This window comes from Sorex araneus, chromosome 9, assembly GCF_027595985.1.
Source record: "Sorex araneus isolate mSorAra2 chromosome 9, mSorAra2.pri, whole genome shotgun sequence".
Classification (NCBI taxonomy): Eukaryota; Metazoa; Chordata; class Mammalia; order Eulipotyphla; family Soricidae; genus Sorex; species Sorex araneus.
Genome location: NC_073310.1, coordinates 13,915,106 through 13,934,473, shown reverse-complemented (window position 1 = coordinate 13,934,473; position 19,368 = coordinate 13,915,106).

Here is a 19,368-nt window from a genome sequence, read left to right as displayed (position 1 = left end):
TCTCAGGCTTTCAGGGCAGCCTGTGTTGGAAAGACTCAACTCTGTGCTGCTCCAGGGCACGCAAGCCCTTCAGAAGCATGTTGCTGTGTTCTAATAAAACTTTATTGATAGAGACAATTCGAGGTCGCATTGGACTGTGTGTAGCCGGGAATGTCTGTCCAGGAGACGGTTGTCATCTTTGCACCTGTCACCCAGGAGGTAAACGCCTTGCCTTTCCCTACAGGAACAAAATCCTGGGCTGCTCAAATTGCCAGGCTGAGAAAAAAAAAACCATTTAAAACTAACCTGCGAGCTGGAGTGATAGGACAGCAGGTAGGGCGTTTGCCTTGCATGCAACTGACCCAGGTTCGATTCCCAGCCTCCCATATGGTCCCCTGAGCCTGCACAGCTCCAGGAGTAATTCCTGAGTGTAAATCCAGGAGTAACCCCTGTGCATGGCCGGGTGTGGTCCAAAAGCCCAAACAAAACAAAACGAAACAAAAACCTAACCTGAGGCTACAGATGATTTCTCCCAGGACTGAGTCTCACAACCGCCCCCCTGTCGCCCCCCAACCCCCACCACCGCCAGCTGTCACGAGGGATGCCTGCCTGGCATTGTTACCGCGTGTGTCTTTAAGAGGCTCAGGCACACGGAAGCCTGGACCTCCATGTTTCCTTCAACCCACTCTGAGGAAAACCTGTAATTTCTTCTTCCAGGAACTTCAGGCTCAGGGAAGTGGCCACCGCGGGAGGTTGATTTTGAATTGTACATAATGAACCACCAGTCAAGGGCTGCTCTCTCTTTGCTTTGAAGAGGCTAATTCTGTCTCTGGAATTGTGAGAATCCTCTCTAAAAATGCCCTCGTGGGGGTAGAGGATGGATTTAGGCGAGGGCGACACGTTCGGGCTGGAAGGGGTCCAGGACGGGACTGAGGGTCGCACACGAGCCCTCCCCCGAAGTCCAGACCTGAGAGGCACTGCGGGGGTTGTAGTCGGGGTCTGTGCAAGGGCTTGCTAGTGGCCCTCGGGGACAGGCGGCTTTAGAAAGCCTCGTCTCCTGGAAGACCAAGTGGAAACCAGCTTCTCATCTTGGCATCGACCTGTGACTCTACACCCAGCTGCGGTTTGGGTTGTCACTGTCACTGTCACTGTCATCCCGTTGCTCACCGATTTGCTCGAGCGGGCACCAGTAACATCTCTCAATGTGAGACTTGTTGTTACTGTTTTTGGCATATCGAATACGCCATGGGTAGCTTGCCAGGCTCTGCCGTGCGGGCGAGATACTCTTGGTAGCTTGCTGGGCTCTCCGAGAAGGGCGGAGGAATCGAACACGGTTCGGCCGCATGAAAGGGGAGCGCCCTACCACAGTGCTATCGCTCCAGCCCGGTTGGGGTTGTAAGAGACGACATGTCCCTCATCCCCATCTACCTCACCTTAATATTTCAGCACTTCCTCCCTTGGCTCCTCTGCCTTCTTTTGTTATTGTCCCTGAGACCCACGACCCCAGTCACCATGGGCCTCTGGGAGGTATGACAACAATCTATGTGCCCTAGACTTACTTGGTGGCACGAATAGACAGAATTGGGTGACCCCTTGCTCAGGGCTCACAAGCTCAGGGGTTGGGAAATGTCCTCATTGGAGAGGGCAATGGTCCCAAAGATATTGTGGGGCCAACATGATAGGATTCTTCTCTCTGATCTCTCTTCTCTTCCCTTCATCCCATCACCAAAGAAGAGAGCATCAAGAGAAGAGCAGCCAGGGGCAGATGTCCTGGGAATATAAAATTCACAATATCTTGTACCTGCTCCACTGACCTTCAAATCCCAGCTTTGTCCTTGACATGCCCTTTGTCCTTGGTCCTTCGTCCTTCCTATTTTCTTGATCAGACTGCTCTCCCTCCTCCATAGCTCCAGGCCTTCCTGCATCACTCTCAGGTCAGGACGGTCTCTCCTTGACCGTCTTTCCAGCGAACATCTTGCCCCGCTCACCTTGTTTTTTTCCCTGGAAGTTTCCATTCCCTTTTCCAATCTGGTCCTTCTCAACTGTGTCAGCAGGGCATGGACTTGACTTAATCATGTTGCTCCTCTGTCTCCCAAAAATCAGTGGCTCGGGCACTGGTCTTCCCCGGGAGTGTCTGCTTTGGGAGAAGGCCCTTGGGTTGAAATAAATTTCTGAAAGCGATTCAGCGGTTGGGAGCTGATAGTCATCTCGTGCTTATGTGGAGTCATCTGGAGGGCTTCAAGTCAGGCCAGGCCCGATGATGGTAAAGAGTCTTGATATTCTGGGTCAAAGACTGTTGATGGGGAACACTTCCTGCAGTCTCATCCCAGCTCAGCGGGGAAACGCTCTGTGATCGATTAGCAATGTCTGCAGCTGACATGGGCTGGGAGAGAAAGGAAGACTACAGAGGTCTTGTCTGCAGACCCTGTGCCAGGTCTTCAGCAAGGACTGCTGAGGCCGAGTGCAGCTGAAAGGGCCAGGGACTCGGCTTTCGCAGGAGCACTGGTGCTCGTCGGCTGGGGTGAAGGAGGCTTCTAATCCTCGTTGGGTCTCCACTGCCTTACTTATTGGGAAAAACATCAGGACCCAAACAAAACCAGTTGATTCAGAAACTCCAGTCTGGTAGCAGCTTGTAAGGAAATCAAATGGAAATTCCCTAAGTGACACCTGATAGTTACACTATATCGCTGTCATCTCGTTGCTCATTGATTTGCTCCAGCGGGCACCAGTAACATCTTCATTGTGAGACTTGTTACTGTTTTTGGCATCATGGGGAGCTTGCTAGGCTCTGCCATGCGGGCGAGATACTATCGGTAGCTTGCCCAGCTCTCTGAGAGGGACGGAGGAATTGAACCTGGGTCTGCCACGTGCAAGGCAAATGCCCTACCCACTGTGCTAGTTTAACAGCAACAACAAAAAGTCGAATGAAAAGGCGTAGCCCAGGACCATCAATGGGGACTTAGTAGACAGCTCAGCCCAAGTTAGGAATCTGCAAGGGCAAGTTCTAGAACTCCTCTGTGCCTCAGTTTCCTAAACTGTGCCCTGAGGACAACTTTAAGGCAGTCTAAGATGGATGAGAAAGTCAGATGAAGTTTGGAGACCAGCTAACAGGGACCCCTGCCAGGGACACAAAAGATCACACAATTGGTCACTGATCTTCTGATTATCAGAGAGTCAATCAGCATTCAGGGGTGTCAGAGGAGTAGAGCGATTCCCCCACCCCACAGGCCCCTGGTTGTTCTCAGGGTGGGGACACATTCTTTCTCAGCAATCAGAGCCATTTCGTTGGCTGGCTGCATCCTTTAGGATGTGAGATCCAAGGGAATGTGTGTGTGTGTATGTGTGTGTCTGTGTGTTAGGGGGACATATCAAAGAGCCCTCCGATGTGGAAAAGGCCGGGGACCCAGCATGACGGTCTTCCAAAGCGATCTATTATTCCAAATGCCTGTACCTCCTCTAAATGCCAGGACGCAGCCCACCGGCCACTCCCTCGGTGGCAGGCGGAGCCATTCTGCGGTTTTCTGTACTCCTCTATGACTCTGTGTACGGCTCACGTCCCCTGTTGGGCCAATTACCGACTTAAAACGCTGTTAGGAAAAGGCAAGCACGTTCATTATGTAGCAGCAAGCACTCGAGCCCAGCGGTTTTCTCTTTATGCTCTTGCGAGAGCCGTTCTCTCCTGGTCTCTGCGTGTGCCTGTCACCTCCAGGTTCCAAATCCGCCTTTCCTGGCTGCTCTCCACGTCCCCTCCCAGCCCCTCCACCACCCCCTCCCACATCGCAGGGACCTCTCAGAACACAGGGAGCAGGCAAAGGGACCCAGAATAGGAGCTGGAATCGAGGGCGGCAGAGACTCCGAGTCCTGGAAGGGGGGGAGGGGAGAGGAAAGGACAGGAGGAGCTGGTCCACAGCTTTGCAGGCTCCTAGCACAGAGGGGAGATCACGTGAGACCAGAGGGGGGGGGGCAGCTGGGGTGGGGGTGGGGCAACTCGGGGGCGCTCTTGCTCAGAAAGGTAGGGGAGAAGAGGAGCAGGACACCTGAGCCCTGGCCATCTCGGTCTGTTCGCCCTTGACCTTGAGCAAGGCAGCCAACCCATTTGGCTCCTCACACTTTGCTTCCACATATTGAAGTGGCCGTGCATGACCCATGGACTTCCGGTCAGCGCTGCCTCTACGCTGCCCTTACCCTTTTATAGACCAAAGCAGGAAGTGAACCCGAGTCCTGGGCTGGGTTTCTCCGTGAGCTTCCCCAACTCCTAACCTCCATATTGATACCAGCCCCTCAACCGACCGTAGCAGAGACTGATCCAGATCTCCATCGGACCAGTTCCAATCGATCCAGATCCCTGATGGCACACGGCTCAGAAGTCCAACGACCTGAAGTACTATTGACCCACCCGATCAATCCATCTTTTCCTTTTATGCTGTGATACATATTTTATTACAAGAACTACACACACAGGCACTCCGAGTTCCTCTAAGCCGGTATATCATTCCGGGAAGAGATGAGTGCCCTCCTTCTCCTTCTCCTAATGTGCTCACCTACGAGCCAGGCCTGGACTCGGGAGAACGAGATGCTCTCCGACTCTTCCTGCCTGACACCTAAGCCCCGTTGCTATAGACACCTGTCCCTCCCACCCAGCCACCCGGAGACCCCACACTTCCTTCCCAAGGTCTCTCCTGATTCTCTGTTGCTTTATTTCCTCCCTCGTTGCTTTGCATCGACATCACTGGCTCTAAAGTAGAGGGCATCAGGTTTCCCCCACGGGGAGCCTCGATTTCTTGATTAGCTCTGAGATCCCCCTGGAGTTCCGGCAGCTTCCCTGCCTCCTCTCCAGCCACCAGAACAGCAGAGAGTTGCGTTAGGATTTGCTTCCCCTTTTTCCAGACCAACCTCCATAAGGTCGCCTCACCGTCCATGTAAAGATTTTCTCAAAAAAGAAAGTCTCAGAACCAGAGAGAGATGGCATAGGGGCTAAGGCACTTGCTCTCCAATGCAGCAGACCCAGGTTTAATTCTGGGCGCTGCGTAGGGTCTCCCCAGAGCACTGTCGGGAGTGATCCCTGAGCGCAGATCTGGGAGTAAGCCCTGAGTACTGTGAAGCAAAGCACCTCTTATCCCCTTCCCTTCTCTCCTTCTTTCCTTCTTCCCTTCCCTCCCTCTCCCTCCCTCCTTCCTTCCTCCTCTTCCTCCTTCCTTTCTTCTTTCCTTCCCTCCTCCCTCCCTCTATCCCTCCCTCCCACCTCTCTCCCTACTTCCTTCTTTCCCCTTTCTTCTCTCCCTTCTTCCTTCTTTCCTTCCTTCCATCTCTCCTTCCCTCTTTCCCTCCCTCCCTACTTCCCTTCTTCCTCCTCTCCCTCCTTTCTTTCCCTTTCTTCTCTCCCTCCTTCCACCTTCCTTCCCTTTAGTTTTGGGCCACACACAGCCGTGCTCAGGATTTACTCCCAGCTCTGAGCTTGGGGTTCACTCCTGCTGGGGATAACATGATGTGTCAAGGCCACAACCCAAGATGTTTTGCATGCACTCAGTCCTTGAACTATATCCCTGGCCCCTGGAGGAGTTTTCTTGGAAGGAAAATTGACTCCAATGTCTTCTAGGACTTCTCATGAAGCCAACCCCCTGAACCCGGCATGCTGCTTCCTGGATGCTCGTCCCTGACTGCTCCTGTGTTCCCACCTCTCGGAACCTGGGTTCACCCCTTCTAGCGCCCAGAAGCTTCCTCACCTCTGATGTCTGTCCCGGTCAACCACAATGCACACCAGCCCTGGGGGGAAGCCTGTGATTCTTCAAAGTTGAAAAAAGGCTCATCGTCACTTATTATTAGGGAAATCCAAATCGAGATGCCAATGAAATACCATTCACACCAGTGAGAATGGCACATATCAAAAATACTGGGAATGTTGGGGTGCTCAGTAAACTCAGAACTGAGTCCCCATATGACCCAAGAATTCTGCTTTTGGTTATCTACCCCCAGGACAAAAAAAACACTCATTTCAAAGAACACCATTATTCACTGCAGTACTTGGTACTGAGTTGGAATCAACCTAGACATCCAATGACAAATCAGTGAATCATGACGATGTGGTATAGATACACAATGGAATACTACACAGCTATAAAGAATGATAAAACTATGCAATTCACGGTATATGCACCATGGAATACTACATGGCCGTAAGGAATGATGGAATGATGCAATTCACAGCATATACACAATGGAATACTACACAGCTGTAAGGAGTTGCAATCCGAGGAAACATGAATGGAATTAGAAGACATCGTGTTAAATGAAGTAAGCCAGAAGAAGGATAAATGTCACTCACATATGGTAATTAGAATAACTGGATGAGGGAATACAATGTTTTAAAGGGGGGGATGTCCTGATCAACCTTGGCCCCAGAGTATGGGGAAGAGAAGGAAAGAAAGAGTGGAGGGGAGGAGGAGAAGAAGAGACAGGTGAGAAGCAGTGAGGGTTACGTCAAGGGAGTCAGGTACAAAGATGGTATTGAGGAATGATAGAGCCAAACCACAGGGTCAATAACACTGAAATCAAGAGACCCTTCAACAACCAATCTTAGAAAGGTGTCCGCCAAGAGGCAGGCTGAGGGCAGGAGGGGGGGGAATATGGAAGGGAGCACTGGTGGAGGGAAGTTGACACTGGTTGTGGGATCAGCACTGCAACAGTCTATGTCTAAAACTATGAGTAGATCTATATGTCAGTGCTTTAATTTTAAAAAGCACAGTGAGTAGGGCATTTGCCGTGCATGCCGCCGACCCAGGTTCGATTCTTCCATCCCTCTCCGAGAGCCCGGCAAGCTAGCAAGAGTATCCTGCCCTCACGGCAGAGCCTGGCAAGCTACCTGTGGTGTATTTGATATGCCAAAAACAGTAACAACAAGTCTCACAATGGAGATGTGACTCGTGCCCACTCGAGCAAATTGATGAACAATGGGACGACAGTGCAACAGTGCAGAAAAATATGGAGGAATACATTTGCTAACAGAAAAACAATAGTTGCTGCTTCATTCTCCCCTGGTGGACCTGACTCCTGACATCCAGAAGACATTTGAAACCACTGAGTGTTCAGTCTCCTCCCTGGAAGTGGAAAGACTTGTGCAAAATAAGCCCAGCCCTGGAATGATAGCGGGAAGATGTTTGTTTTTTTTGGTTTGGGGGGCCACACCTGGCTCTGTGCTCAGGGATCACTCCTGGCTCAAGGGATCATAGCTGGTGCCAGGAGTCGAACCTGGGTTGACCACTTGCAAGGTAACCTGCGAGGCAAGCACTCCCCCTCCCTGCTGTACTGTGGCTGAAGCCTCAGAGTGGGGAGATATTAAGCCATGTCACTGGCAGTGGAGCACAAGCCTCGTGGCTGACCTGTGTTTGATCCCCAGGATTGTCCGGGTGGCCTAGGTCATCCCAGCACTCAAGGCTTGAGTAGCACCACATCCCCTGACCCTTTCATGGGATCACTGTCCATGCCCGCCAAGAATCACCAGGATGGGTCCCCAGGTCGCCTGAGCATTGCTTAGGTATGCGTCTCCCAATGTCATTGGGGAATTAGAGAATGGGTTTGACGCCCAGGGTATGAATTTCACTCCTGGCACCAGGTATGAGGCCAAAGGCCTAAAGCTGAGCCATATTTCCCTGGTTTCTTCCCCTGTACAACAGAAAGAGTGATATTATAGACGTTAATGTATTTTTTTAATCATATAAAGTGTATAATGCTGTGTACTGTACAGAAGTATTTCCAACGAGCAATAGCAATGATGCCAAGGGCAGCTGCTGGCAGTGACCACAGAAACAGCTCATGCTGAGGAGAGCTGGGCACTGTGGGGGTCTCTTTGGAGTCACAGGACGTTCAAAGAGGCACAGTCCAGTGATGGAAACAGCAACTCGAATGCAGACTTACTTTTCCCAAAGAGATAGCCAACCAGTAAATCGCAGACCACCTTCCCAGTTTTCTGGTTGTTCTCCTCCATATGGTGGCTACCCCAAAGCAGTTTCCCTCCCAAATGCCCCAGTTCTCGACTCTAACTCCAAACTCAGCATCCAGCGGCCAGTATTTCCTCTTCTCCAGGATCCTAAATGAATCTCTCTGGCCCTGCCTTTCGGATCTCCTCTGAATGCGTCTTCCTTCTTCCTGCATATATTGTATCTGTGGGGTGGGGGTCAGAGAAGGGAGGGAGGAGCAAATGCTAAGCGGACAGGGCCAGATTTTCCTGGGTGGCCACGGGGGCAGATGAGACTGGTCCCATACTTCCACTGATGCCATTTGATCCTGTCAAGAGCAACAGAGAGACAGGAATAGGATTAGAATCAACACCTCCATCCTTGAGACTCAAACCTCTAAATTGAGAGGGTCTGACTTACTAGGCTAGGTTACATGTGCTGTCAAATGAGGGCCACTAAGTGGGTCAGACTCCTAACCTTGAGACTTTAACCCTTAACCAGCTTAATGGTAGCACAGTCACAAGGGAGAGAGGGACCCTTAGAATAATGGGAAATCACCCCATTAGGTGATAGCAAGACCTAGCTCAGTGAACAAAGGTCTACCTCATCTCTAATGAAACCCTTAAGGTGTCTGAGCCAGAGAGAAGGCACAGTGGGTGAGTACTTGTCTTACATGTGATGACTTTGGTTTGGTCCCGGGTACCTCGTATAGGTTCCCTGAACACTGCCAGGCATCAACCAAACTAAAATATCAAACCAACCAACAAAATAATATTTAAGGTACCATCAGTAGGAACTTTACTATGGCAAGGAGGATGAGAGAGTGGTTGGAATAGGAAAGGGAGGACCTTGGGAGGGAAGTGGACACTGATGGAAGGTGTGGGGCTGGAATATTTTATGCATGAAACCCTACCATTAACAGTATTATGAATCACGGTGCTGAAAAAAATCAAATCAATTAATTGTAATAAAACAAAGAATTCATTCTACAAAAGAACCTAGATTTAAGATATAGGCAGGGATCTCTTCATTACAGCCCCGTAGAAGCAAAGAACTAGAAAGAACCCAAATTTGTACATCAAAGAGCATTGGTTACCCCCAAATTATGGGAGATTATTAATACAGCAAGCAGCCCATTCCAGTGATCTTTGTGCTGATAGGGGGAACTTGCCACAGTTAAATTTTAAACACTGGAAGCAAAGTCCTGAAACATTTATGGAGTAGGCCCTAATTTGTGTCTTACAAAATCGTTCCATGCCTTTAGGATGTGTGTGTGTGTGTGTGTGTGTGTGTGTGTGTGTGTGTGTTACACGGGTGCTTGTACCTGCAGAGAGAGAACTCAGGAAGGGTGATGAAGAGTGAGCCAGAGTTCACTGTGGGGAGAGGGAGGGAAGGTGCCTTTTGCAGTCACATCTTTTGGCACCTATTATTGTTCCCGTAGGCAGGTCTTATCTTTCTAATGAAACAGTTTCATTTTTTTTTTAGGAAGAAAACGGCACTGCCTTGGAGATAGAGCCAGATTCCAACCCACCTTTCCCCTCCTTCCCTCTGTGACTTTGCCAGGTTGTGAGAATTAAGTGACACCATGTAACACAAAAGGGGCATCTGGAAGACTGTGGCGGCCTCTCTGTCCTACCTCGGTCTCCCAGCCGTGTGCATCACACAAGCCCAGAACGCTTGGTTCTGTGGTCTTTCATTGCACATACCGTCATCCCCTCTCAGAACGGTGCCTGTCCTTGATGAAGGGGGTTCTCCTCATTCAACTTCAAGACAGTTTCTAACTCTCGTCAGTGACTTCTCAACCCACATGCACCCAACTTTGAACCATGCATGAGAAAAAGTACTAATACCTTTGAATGTTTACTGGGCATTTTTTGATGCCCTTAACACATCAATCCCTGCAAGTACTCAGGGAAATAAGGATTCTTACTATCTTTGTTGTATGGGCTAGGGAACTAAAGGGGAGGCACGGTATGATCCAGTGACTGGCCCAAGCTGGCAAGCGGCAGAATCCCACTGTTCTTTTGCCACCCAAATTTCTATTGCGCCTTGACCAGGAAATGCAGATCCAGTACCACATGGTACTGTTCAGTCCTGCTGCCCCATTCAGCACCCCGCATTCATCCGGGTCCTCTTCCACTCTGTCCTTCCGCCTGACGTCTGCAGAAGGGAACTGGGGAGAACTTCTCTGGCCTGGCCAGCGCATGTCTGAGCTCTGAGAACCTTCCAGTCTGCAGTCACAGATACAAACTTCCAAAAAGCCACCTGGTCCATAAGCTAGGACTCCCAACCCACTCTGGAGTCTACACTGCCTACTTATGGTGTAGATGCTCGACCTCTTAATTTTTTTTTTTTTATTTAGTGAATCACTGTAAGGTACAGTTACAGACTTACAAACTTTCGTGCTTACGGGTCCAGTCATACAATGATTGAGTACCCATCCCTCCACCAGTGCCCATTCTCCACCACCAATACCACTCCCCCTCCTCCGCCTCTGTGGCAGGGCATTCCCTTTCTCTCTCTCTCTCTCTCTCTCTCTCTCTCTCTCTCTCTCTCTCTCTCTCTCTCTCTCTCACCTTTTATTTATTTATTTATTTATTTATTTATTTATTTTGCTTTTTGGGTCAAACCTGGCAATGCACAGGGGTTACTCCTAGCTCTGCACTCAGGAATTACTCCTGGTGGTGCTCAGGGGACCATATGGGATGCTGGGAATCGAACCCGGGTCAGCCGTGCGCAAGGCAAAAACGCCCTACCCGCTGTGCTATTGCTCCAGCCCCTCTTTCTCTCCTTCTAGGTGTTGTGGTTTGCAATACAGGTATTAAGCAGCCATCATGCTTGGTCTATAGTCTACTTTCAGCACACACCTCCCATCCCGCGCGGGCCCTCCAAGCATCCTTTCCTTGGTGGTCCCTTCTCTACCTGGATGCTCCACATCTTAAATGCACCTCCAGATTTCACCTCTAGCCACAGACTAAAGATTCATATCCTCCCCCTGCCCCCTACCCCTCACCAACCCGCAAACCTATCTAGAGGAGGAGGAGGAGGAGGCCTGTGCCTTTAACACTGACCTACCTATTTCCCTGCCCCCCCATTAGCCGAGGGGGTGTGTTCATTTCTCTCCAAGGTAAACAGAGTTGTTTTTCTGAGACCATTTCTCGTGAGAGTTGGGATCAATAGAGGATGGACTCCACATCACTTGGCAAGGTCAGCTGCACTTTCGATGCAGACACTCCCACACACTTGGACTGGCTTTGGGTTTCTGGAAGCGAAGAGTTCCTGCTGCTGTTTCTGCACAGTGTGTGCCACTGGGCCTGGGGTTTCCCCACAGAATATTCAAGGCAGCTTCGTAGGTCGGGATTAGGGGGTCCTTGACGGGAAGCCGCGCTCAGAGACATGAAGTCACTTGCTCAAGGCCACTGAGAGGTGTGGACGAGGCAGATGGGCTGGACTCCCGGCATCCCTGTGCTCCGCGTGTTTGTTTTCTCGAGACCTTGCTCATTTGTCCAACAAGTAGGCATTAGTGCTTCTGAGCGTGGGGCACTGGGGATTGTCTCCGAACAAGACGCACAAGAATCACAGCAGCTTTATGTTTATGGAACCTTTATTGCATCTTGTCAGGAGCCCATTATGCTTGCAAAATAACCATCACCTTTTATTTGCCCAGCACTTTAAAGTTTACAAAATGCACTCACACCCATTATCTCATTGTGAATAAATTTACCGGAGTCCCTGAGGCTTAAATAAATGGTAAATGAGACCTGTGACTTCGGACTGGCCCGTTAATGAAAGTGCCTCCTCTTCTACTCAATCTTCTCCAAACCAGAAGCTGGTGTTTACTCTACTGGGGGCGATGGAGGTCCAATTAAATTGCCGTCCCTCTTTCAGTCATTTCACTCTCTGCTTCCTTCTGCTCTCAGAATGTTCCATGGGTTTCCAGACTGGTGGGCCTGTGCTTTCCATGGCACCCCATTGGTATGGCTTTGTTGATTTGCTGGTGCTGGGGGCTGGGTATCACCTTGCAGGTCTACAGGATTGGTTTAACCAGCTGAAGACCCTCTTCCCAAGGAAGCCAGCTCTTCCTACTACCCATTCCTTTTTCATAATGGGGAGAGCTAATCCATAAACATTCTGAAAAAAAAAAAAAGAGTATCCACTTGATGATGTCCAGAGCTCTTTAAATTGGATTTTTAGCACGGTCATCCCGTTGTTCATCGATTTGCTTGAGCAGGTACCAGTAACGTCTTCACTGGGAGTCTTGTTGTTACTGTTTTTGGCATATCGAATATGCCACGGGGAGCTTGCCAGGCTCTGCCGCGCGGGCGGGATACTCTCGGTAGCTTGCCGGGCTCTCTGAGAGGGGTGGAGGAATCGGCTGCATATAAGGTAAACGCCCTACCCGCTGTGCTATCACTCCAGTCCCTCTTTAAATTATTATAATGAATTGAGGTTTTGATTTTTGAGCCCAGGGAACTAGGGATTCACGGAATGTTGTTCCTCAGCTGTGGGAGAGTACGCCCATTCAGCATCGCTTTTCTTTCTGTTTTTGAAGACTTCCGATACAGAGGACAGTAATGGTGCTTTGCACCTCCATAGGTCTTTAACCCCCACCATATCATCATCACCATCATCATCATCTAATAATCAGAATAACACGAATCATTCACAAACATAATACCATTAAGTGTTCATCTAAACCTTAGGTTTAAGGAAACAGGAAAATATTACTTACCTCGTTGCTTGCTGTTATAGATTGTTTTTTGCGTATGTGCCAAGATTTTCCAGGGAAATCATCTCACAAGGCTGTTTTGCATTTCTGCTTCATGCCAGGAGAGAGTTCGTGTCTTCGTGGATTTTGCTGTCAGTGGGTGAAGCATTTCACAAGCAGAGCTCAAGTCCGGTTATAAGGAGTATAAATAGGCTGGGAGTGGCACACAGAGTGACCGAGGAAGCCTGTCCAGAGTCCGAGAAGACACTCAAATGCGGAGATCTTGGGGAGGGGGGAGAATCACACAGGATTCACGGGGGAAACGCATGTCAGGCAAAGGAACAACAAGAGCAAAGAATCAGAGGTTGGAAAGGAGCGACAGGAAGCCAGCATGGGAGAAATGAGTCAATGAAAATGTGGTTTTCAAAATCAGAGAGGTGGGTCAGGAGCAAAGTAGCCGTGTGAGGGAGAAATAGAACACCAGCTGCTTATTACACATTTTAAAATTTCCTAGCTATTCAAAAGAATAGCACTGAGCAGGTGAAATCAATGTCAACATAAAATCTATTAAACCCACAGCAGGTAGGGTGCTTGCTTCGCAGGCAGCTGGCCTGGGTTCGATCCCCAGCATCCCCTGAGCACTGCCAGGAGCAATCCCTGAGCGCAGAGTTAGGTAAGTAAGACTTGAGCACAGTCCCCATCAAAAACAAAACAAAATACAACTTACTTAACCCAATATGAACAACATGTTATTATTTTAATATGCAATATGCATTGAGGATTATTGCTTCATATTGTGTCTTTGAAATCTAGTAGGTGTTTTATGCTCATGAAATTGCAGTTGGGACTAACTAGTGCATGTCAAGCACTCAGTAGTCATGAGCAGGCAGTGACCATCACACCGGGCACTTTGAGGCTAGACTGTGTAAGGACTTACTTGCAATTAGTCACAATGAGCAACATCCCCCTCCTCCATGAGGCCCTGCTTCTAAATAACTGTGATTGCTTGTAGTTCTCTCCCCATATAAACCCGGGACAACTAATTATAATTTTCAGGATTTGGACGGGAGTTCTGAACCCTCACTTGTCCTCTTTTAACATTCATTCTTGCGCTCGTCCGCCATATTGGGAGGAAGTGCAAGGAGCCACGGGAAAAGAGATGCAGGAGTTATATTGGGAGGAAACACTCCCATCACCTGAAGGAGAACCCAGCACCCACCAATGACCCAGCACTGTGAATGACCCAGCACCTGCAATGATCCAACACCTGCCAATGACCCAGCACCTGTGAATGACCCAGCACCTGTGAATGACCCAGCACCTGCAATGATCCAACACCTGTGAATGACCCAGCACCTGTGAATGACCCAGCACCTGCAATGACCCAGCACCTGCGAATGACCCAGCACCTGCAATGATCCAACACCTGCGAATGACCCAGCACCTGTGAATGACCCAGCACCTGTGAATGATCTAACACCTGTGAATGACCAAGCACTGTGAATGACCCAGCACCTGCAATGATCCAACACCTGTGAATGACCCAGCACCTGTGAATGACCCAGCACCTGTGAATGACCCAGCACCTGTGAATGATCTAACACCTGTGAATGACCCAGCACCTGTGAATGACCCAGCACCTGCAATGATCCAACACCTGTGAATGACCCAGCACCTGTGAATGACCCAGCACCTGTGAATGATCTAACACCTGTGAATGACCAAGCACTGTGAATGACCCAGCACCTGCAATGATCCAACACCTGTGAATGACCCAGCACCTGTGAATGACCCAGCACCTGTGAATGACCCAGCACCTGTGAATGATCTAACACCTGTGAATGACCCAGCACCTGTGAATGACCCAGCACCTGCAATGATCCAACACCTGCCAATGACGCAGCTCCTGTGAATGACCCAGCACCTGTGAATGACCCAGCACCTTCAATGATCCGACATCCGCCAATCCCCAGCATTGGCCAGTGACTTGGCACCTGCCGATAACCCAGCTGATCGCTGAGACCGCAGTAGCTGTGCTGAGTTAACTACTGAAGTTAACCCTTCAGCTGGCCCCGCCTCCCAGACTGTTCCAAGCGAAGTCGGGAAAGGGCTGGCTCAAACTCTGGCAGCCTGAGAAACTAAAGGATCTTTGTTTAAATTTTTTTTTATTTGAGGCACCTTGTGAGCACAGGAACTGAGCCCCGATCAGACCCGGCGCCCCTGCAGACCCAGTGGGGGCTGGGTGCCCTGGAGAGAGGATAAGCTTCCACCACGACAAAGGACATGAAGGAGGATCACTGACAATTTCAAAGTCCCTTCTTTTTTGACAATACCTGATCAACTCTCAGATTCTCAGAAAACTCCAGACCAAGGCAACTGGAACAAGATCCATATAGAAGCCAGTTTTAAAGGCCACTCAAGGCTCTCTCGTCCTTTGGAGAAGCCCACGTTCTCTCTTGAGCCCCTTACTCTCTCTTTCTTCTCTGTTCCTCCCCTTACTCAAAATTTCTAAGTAAAATCTATATACAGTTCAAAAAAACATACAAAACGGGCTGGAGCAAGAGTATAGCAGCAGGGAGGGCGTTTGCCTTGCACGCAGCCAACCTGAGTTCAATCCCCAGCATCCCATATGGTCCCCTGCTTACCACCAGGATTAATTCCTGAGTGCAGACCCAGGAGTAACCCCCAAGCATCACCTGGTGTGACCCAAAAAGCAATTAGTAGTAATAATAATAATAATAATACATTAAACATATTTATACATAAAACCTTTAATGTAGGGTTTTATGCACATCTGCTTCCCTCCACCACTGACCTCCATCCCACCTCCCCCCACCCGCTAAGGTCAGCTTCCTCCTGAAGGCCAGTTCTCAGTTTCTGTTGCCTTTGGGCATCTGCTATCTCCCTACTTTATTTCTTTATATTCTACGTATGAAAGAGATGACTCTGTGTTTGTCCCTCTCCTTCTAACTGAGGACCCTTTCCAGGTTCATCCACAATGTTGGACCCCCACTGGCACTGCCCCCCAAGCCATCTGAGTGATGCTCTCCTGTTGATTGATTATACACCCGGTGATTCTCCTTGAGGTGAGAGAGCTTCGGAGACATTGCCTCAGACATGGCAGAAAGCACGGTGCCCAAAGGGGCACCATCTCCCCGTAATTTGTCATCATTGTCCCTCTATTGCGAGCAGTTTGTCTTGGCAAAGGTCTATTCTTCTTCGCTAGGAGGTTGTGTTAATTGAATTAGCCTCAGACACACAGAGTGGCAAGGTGCATGATTTCATTTTTTTTCCAAATACAGCTGAGTAGTATTCCATTGTGCATATGGACCATAGTGTCCTTATCCAGTCATCTCTTCTGGGACACGTGGGTTGTTTCCAGGCTTGGGGTGCTGTGAATAGCACTGCAATGGACAGAGGAATGCAAGTGTCTTTTCTGTATTCAGTTTTGGGGCCCTCGGAGTAGATGCCAAAGAGACAAATAGCTAGGTCAGATGGGAACTCAACTAGTTTTGTGAGAAGCGTTCATTTGTTTTTATAAAAGGACTGGACCAACTGACATTCCTACTAGCAGTGAATGACAGCCCCTCCCCCCCCACATCCATATCAATACTGTGTGAATGTATGTCATCCCCAGCAGTGCTCAGGGCTTACTCCTGGCCCTGTGCTCAGGGACCACATAAGGTGCCAGGAGTCAAACCCTGGGTTGGCTGCGTGCTTTCTGCTGTATTATCCCTCTGGCCCCTGAAACAATATATTCTCATCTCAACTCCCAAAGTTTTAAGAAGCAAAGCACCACAGTATAGATTTTCTTCCCCTTCTGTCAGTGAGATGAGAAATCACAGAAGATTTCCAAGGAGAGCGACTCCATCTGACTTTATTTTTAACCTACTAACTGCTGAGCAGAGCACAAACTTTTGGGGTGAGAGTGGAAATGTGGAACTTCAGGTTCTGTGTGTGTGTGCGGGGGGATGTGGCATTCAGGCAGAAGTTGCTGATGTCAACAGGGAGGTCGTGGTCATGCTCGGACAGATGAACCCACGTGGGATATTTTGATAAGGTTAAAGTTCATCTGTTGACAGATAAAGATGGTGGCTTGGAGGGCGGTGTGTGGGAGCCCAGGGGAGGAGGCTCTGAGTCTCTGAGAGTCATTCGGAGCCTTTCCCTTTCAACACAGCACCCCACTGCAGGAGGACCCGCTTTTGTTTGTTTGTTTGGGGGTCACACCCTGCATAGCTCAGGGGATACTGGCTCTGCACTAATGGAATACTCAGAAGCTGCAGGGAACGATGAAATCATGCAATTTGCTGCAACCTGGTGGGAACTGAAAACTATCACGTTGGGTGGAGTGAGCCAGAAAAAGAAAGACAAACACAGAAGGTCTCATTTACCTGCGCTATACAGAAAACAGAGTCTCTTGCCTGCACGCCTGGCTGTCTTCCCTGGGGCCCCTCGAAGGGGATGGGCTCTAGCTTCCCTCCCCACCCCAAGCAGAGCTCCTGGCAGCTGAAAACCACTGGAACCTAGCTACAGCCATGCTCGAGGCCCCTCTCCACACGTTTGGACAGGCCTCACACATGAAGGTACCGGCAGAGGAACCCAGGTGTGTGTAATCCCATCAACGGTCAACATCCAGAGAGAGACTTAAAAGCAAGCTCTCAGAAGCACGCGGCTGCAAAGTGGCCACTCGATATCTTGTAGCCGACTTCTCCCTCTGGGAGAAACTGGCAAGCTTCTGAGAGTTTCCTGCCCACATGGGACAGCCTTGCAAGCTTCCTGTGGTGTATTCATATGCTAAATCCAGTAACTAGCTGGATCTCATTCCCCTGACCCTGAAAGAGCCCCCAGTGAGACATCGTTGGGAGGGCAGAGTCGAGATAGACTCTAAGATCTCAGGGAAAGGACTAAATGAGAGGTTACTGAGCCCACCCGAGAAATCGGTGATTAACGGGATTTCGTGATCGTGATACAGAAAACTGGACAAAGGAAATAATACTGTAGAGGATGCCTAGATTACCCTTGGCTCCAGCCTCGAGAGGAGAGAGCCAGAGAAGGAAAGAAATCACAGATGAAGAAGAGAACAGGAAGTCACGGGTGAGCAGGCATCGGGGCGTCAGTGATACAGGTGATCTGGGGGAGGGGTAGAGCCACAGACCCCGGACACAGACTCAAGAACACAGAAAACATGAGATCCAAGCTGCAACCACTGGGACTTTGCGATATGCCTGTCAAGTTGATGAGGACTGGGCGGGGGTTGGGGGTGGGGAGGGGATATGGAACACTGATGGAGGGAAGCGGGCACCGGTGGGGGGACTGGTGTTGAAATATGATGTGCCTAAAATGCAATTACCTGCAACTTTGTAAGTCACAGTTCTATAATCAATTTTTTTTTAATAAAGATGATTCTTAGTGGGGCTCTGGGAGCGTATGAGATGCCAGGGGTTGAACGCCGATTGGCCGCATACAAGGCTAGTGCTCTACCCACTGCACTACCTGTCCGGCCCTGCAGAATGACTCGGAGTTCATGCAGTGCAGTGGTGGAAAGGAGCTGTAGAGGCTGGCATCTTCGGCGTGTCCAAGGCTCGGTGAGCACCCGTGTCGGAGCCTGCTTGCAAGCCTCTAGTGCTGAAATGACTGCAGGACCGCCCAGCCAGAGGTCCCGGATTTCCTGACTTTAGTGGCTTTAGGATCAGGGCTGCGTGAAACCTCCCCAGACTGCTGCTGAGGGGCCGCCATTGTCCTAACCACTACAGATTGGTCCTTAATGAAGTCATAAGCACAGACATTATTACATGGAAAGGGGCCGGCTGGCAGGTTCAGACACACTCAGTGACCAGCTGCTTCCATCGATTGATCGATTGATTGATTGATCCCTGTCACGGGAGCAGAACCTCCCTCGGGTCCAGCGAGAAGGGAGAGGAGAGAACAGGAGTAACCCAGAGGGTCAATTCGTTGCTCACTGGCGGCTCCGGCCTGGCTCTGGTGGAGCTGCCATCCCAACACAGTGCCAGGGAGAGAGGTCAAAGGGCGAGAGCACATGCTTGCATGCTCAGGGCTCCAAGTTCGACCCCCAGCATGGCAGGGGCCCAGAGAACCACCCGGCCAGGCTGTGCTGCGTTGCTGATCCTAAACACTTTCAGGTCCACAGTAATGGGATAAGAATTGCCAGGAGTGGCCCTCGAGTCCTCAATTACTTGCAGAGGTGGGAGGTGAGGGGCTGGCCCCAAAGCTGCCGACCCAGGGCCAAGTGATCCTATTATGTCGAGGAACCTGGGAAATGCTCTGCTGAGTGACAGAGGTCCCCATGTGGGAGATATATTCTGCGGCCGGGGAGATGGCTCAGAGCCTGTCACATACAAGAGGCTCAATTCTGCCCCCAGCACCCCCGGGTCCCCTGAGCACAGAACTGGGAGTGACACTCTGTCCCCGATACTCCTACAGAGCACAGGTGCTTGGGAAGAGACATGGAGGGACTTTGTAGGGGCCCTCACTGGGGTTTCTCCAAAGATTCGGATTGGCATGTCTTAGACCAACACATCTTCCCTGCGCATGTCCTAGACTAGACGCAAAGAAGTACAAGCAAAGCTCATCTCAATTAAAAAAATAAACTATTTTTTTTTTGGTGGTGGTGGTGGTGGTGGTTTTGGGGCCTCACTTGGGGACACTCAGGGCTTACTCTTAGCTTTGTGCTCAGGGATCACTCTTGGTGGTGCTCGTGTGCCCAGGGAG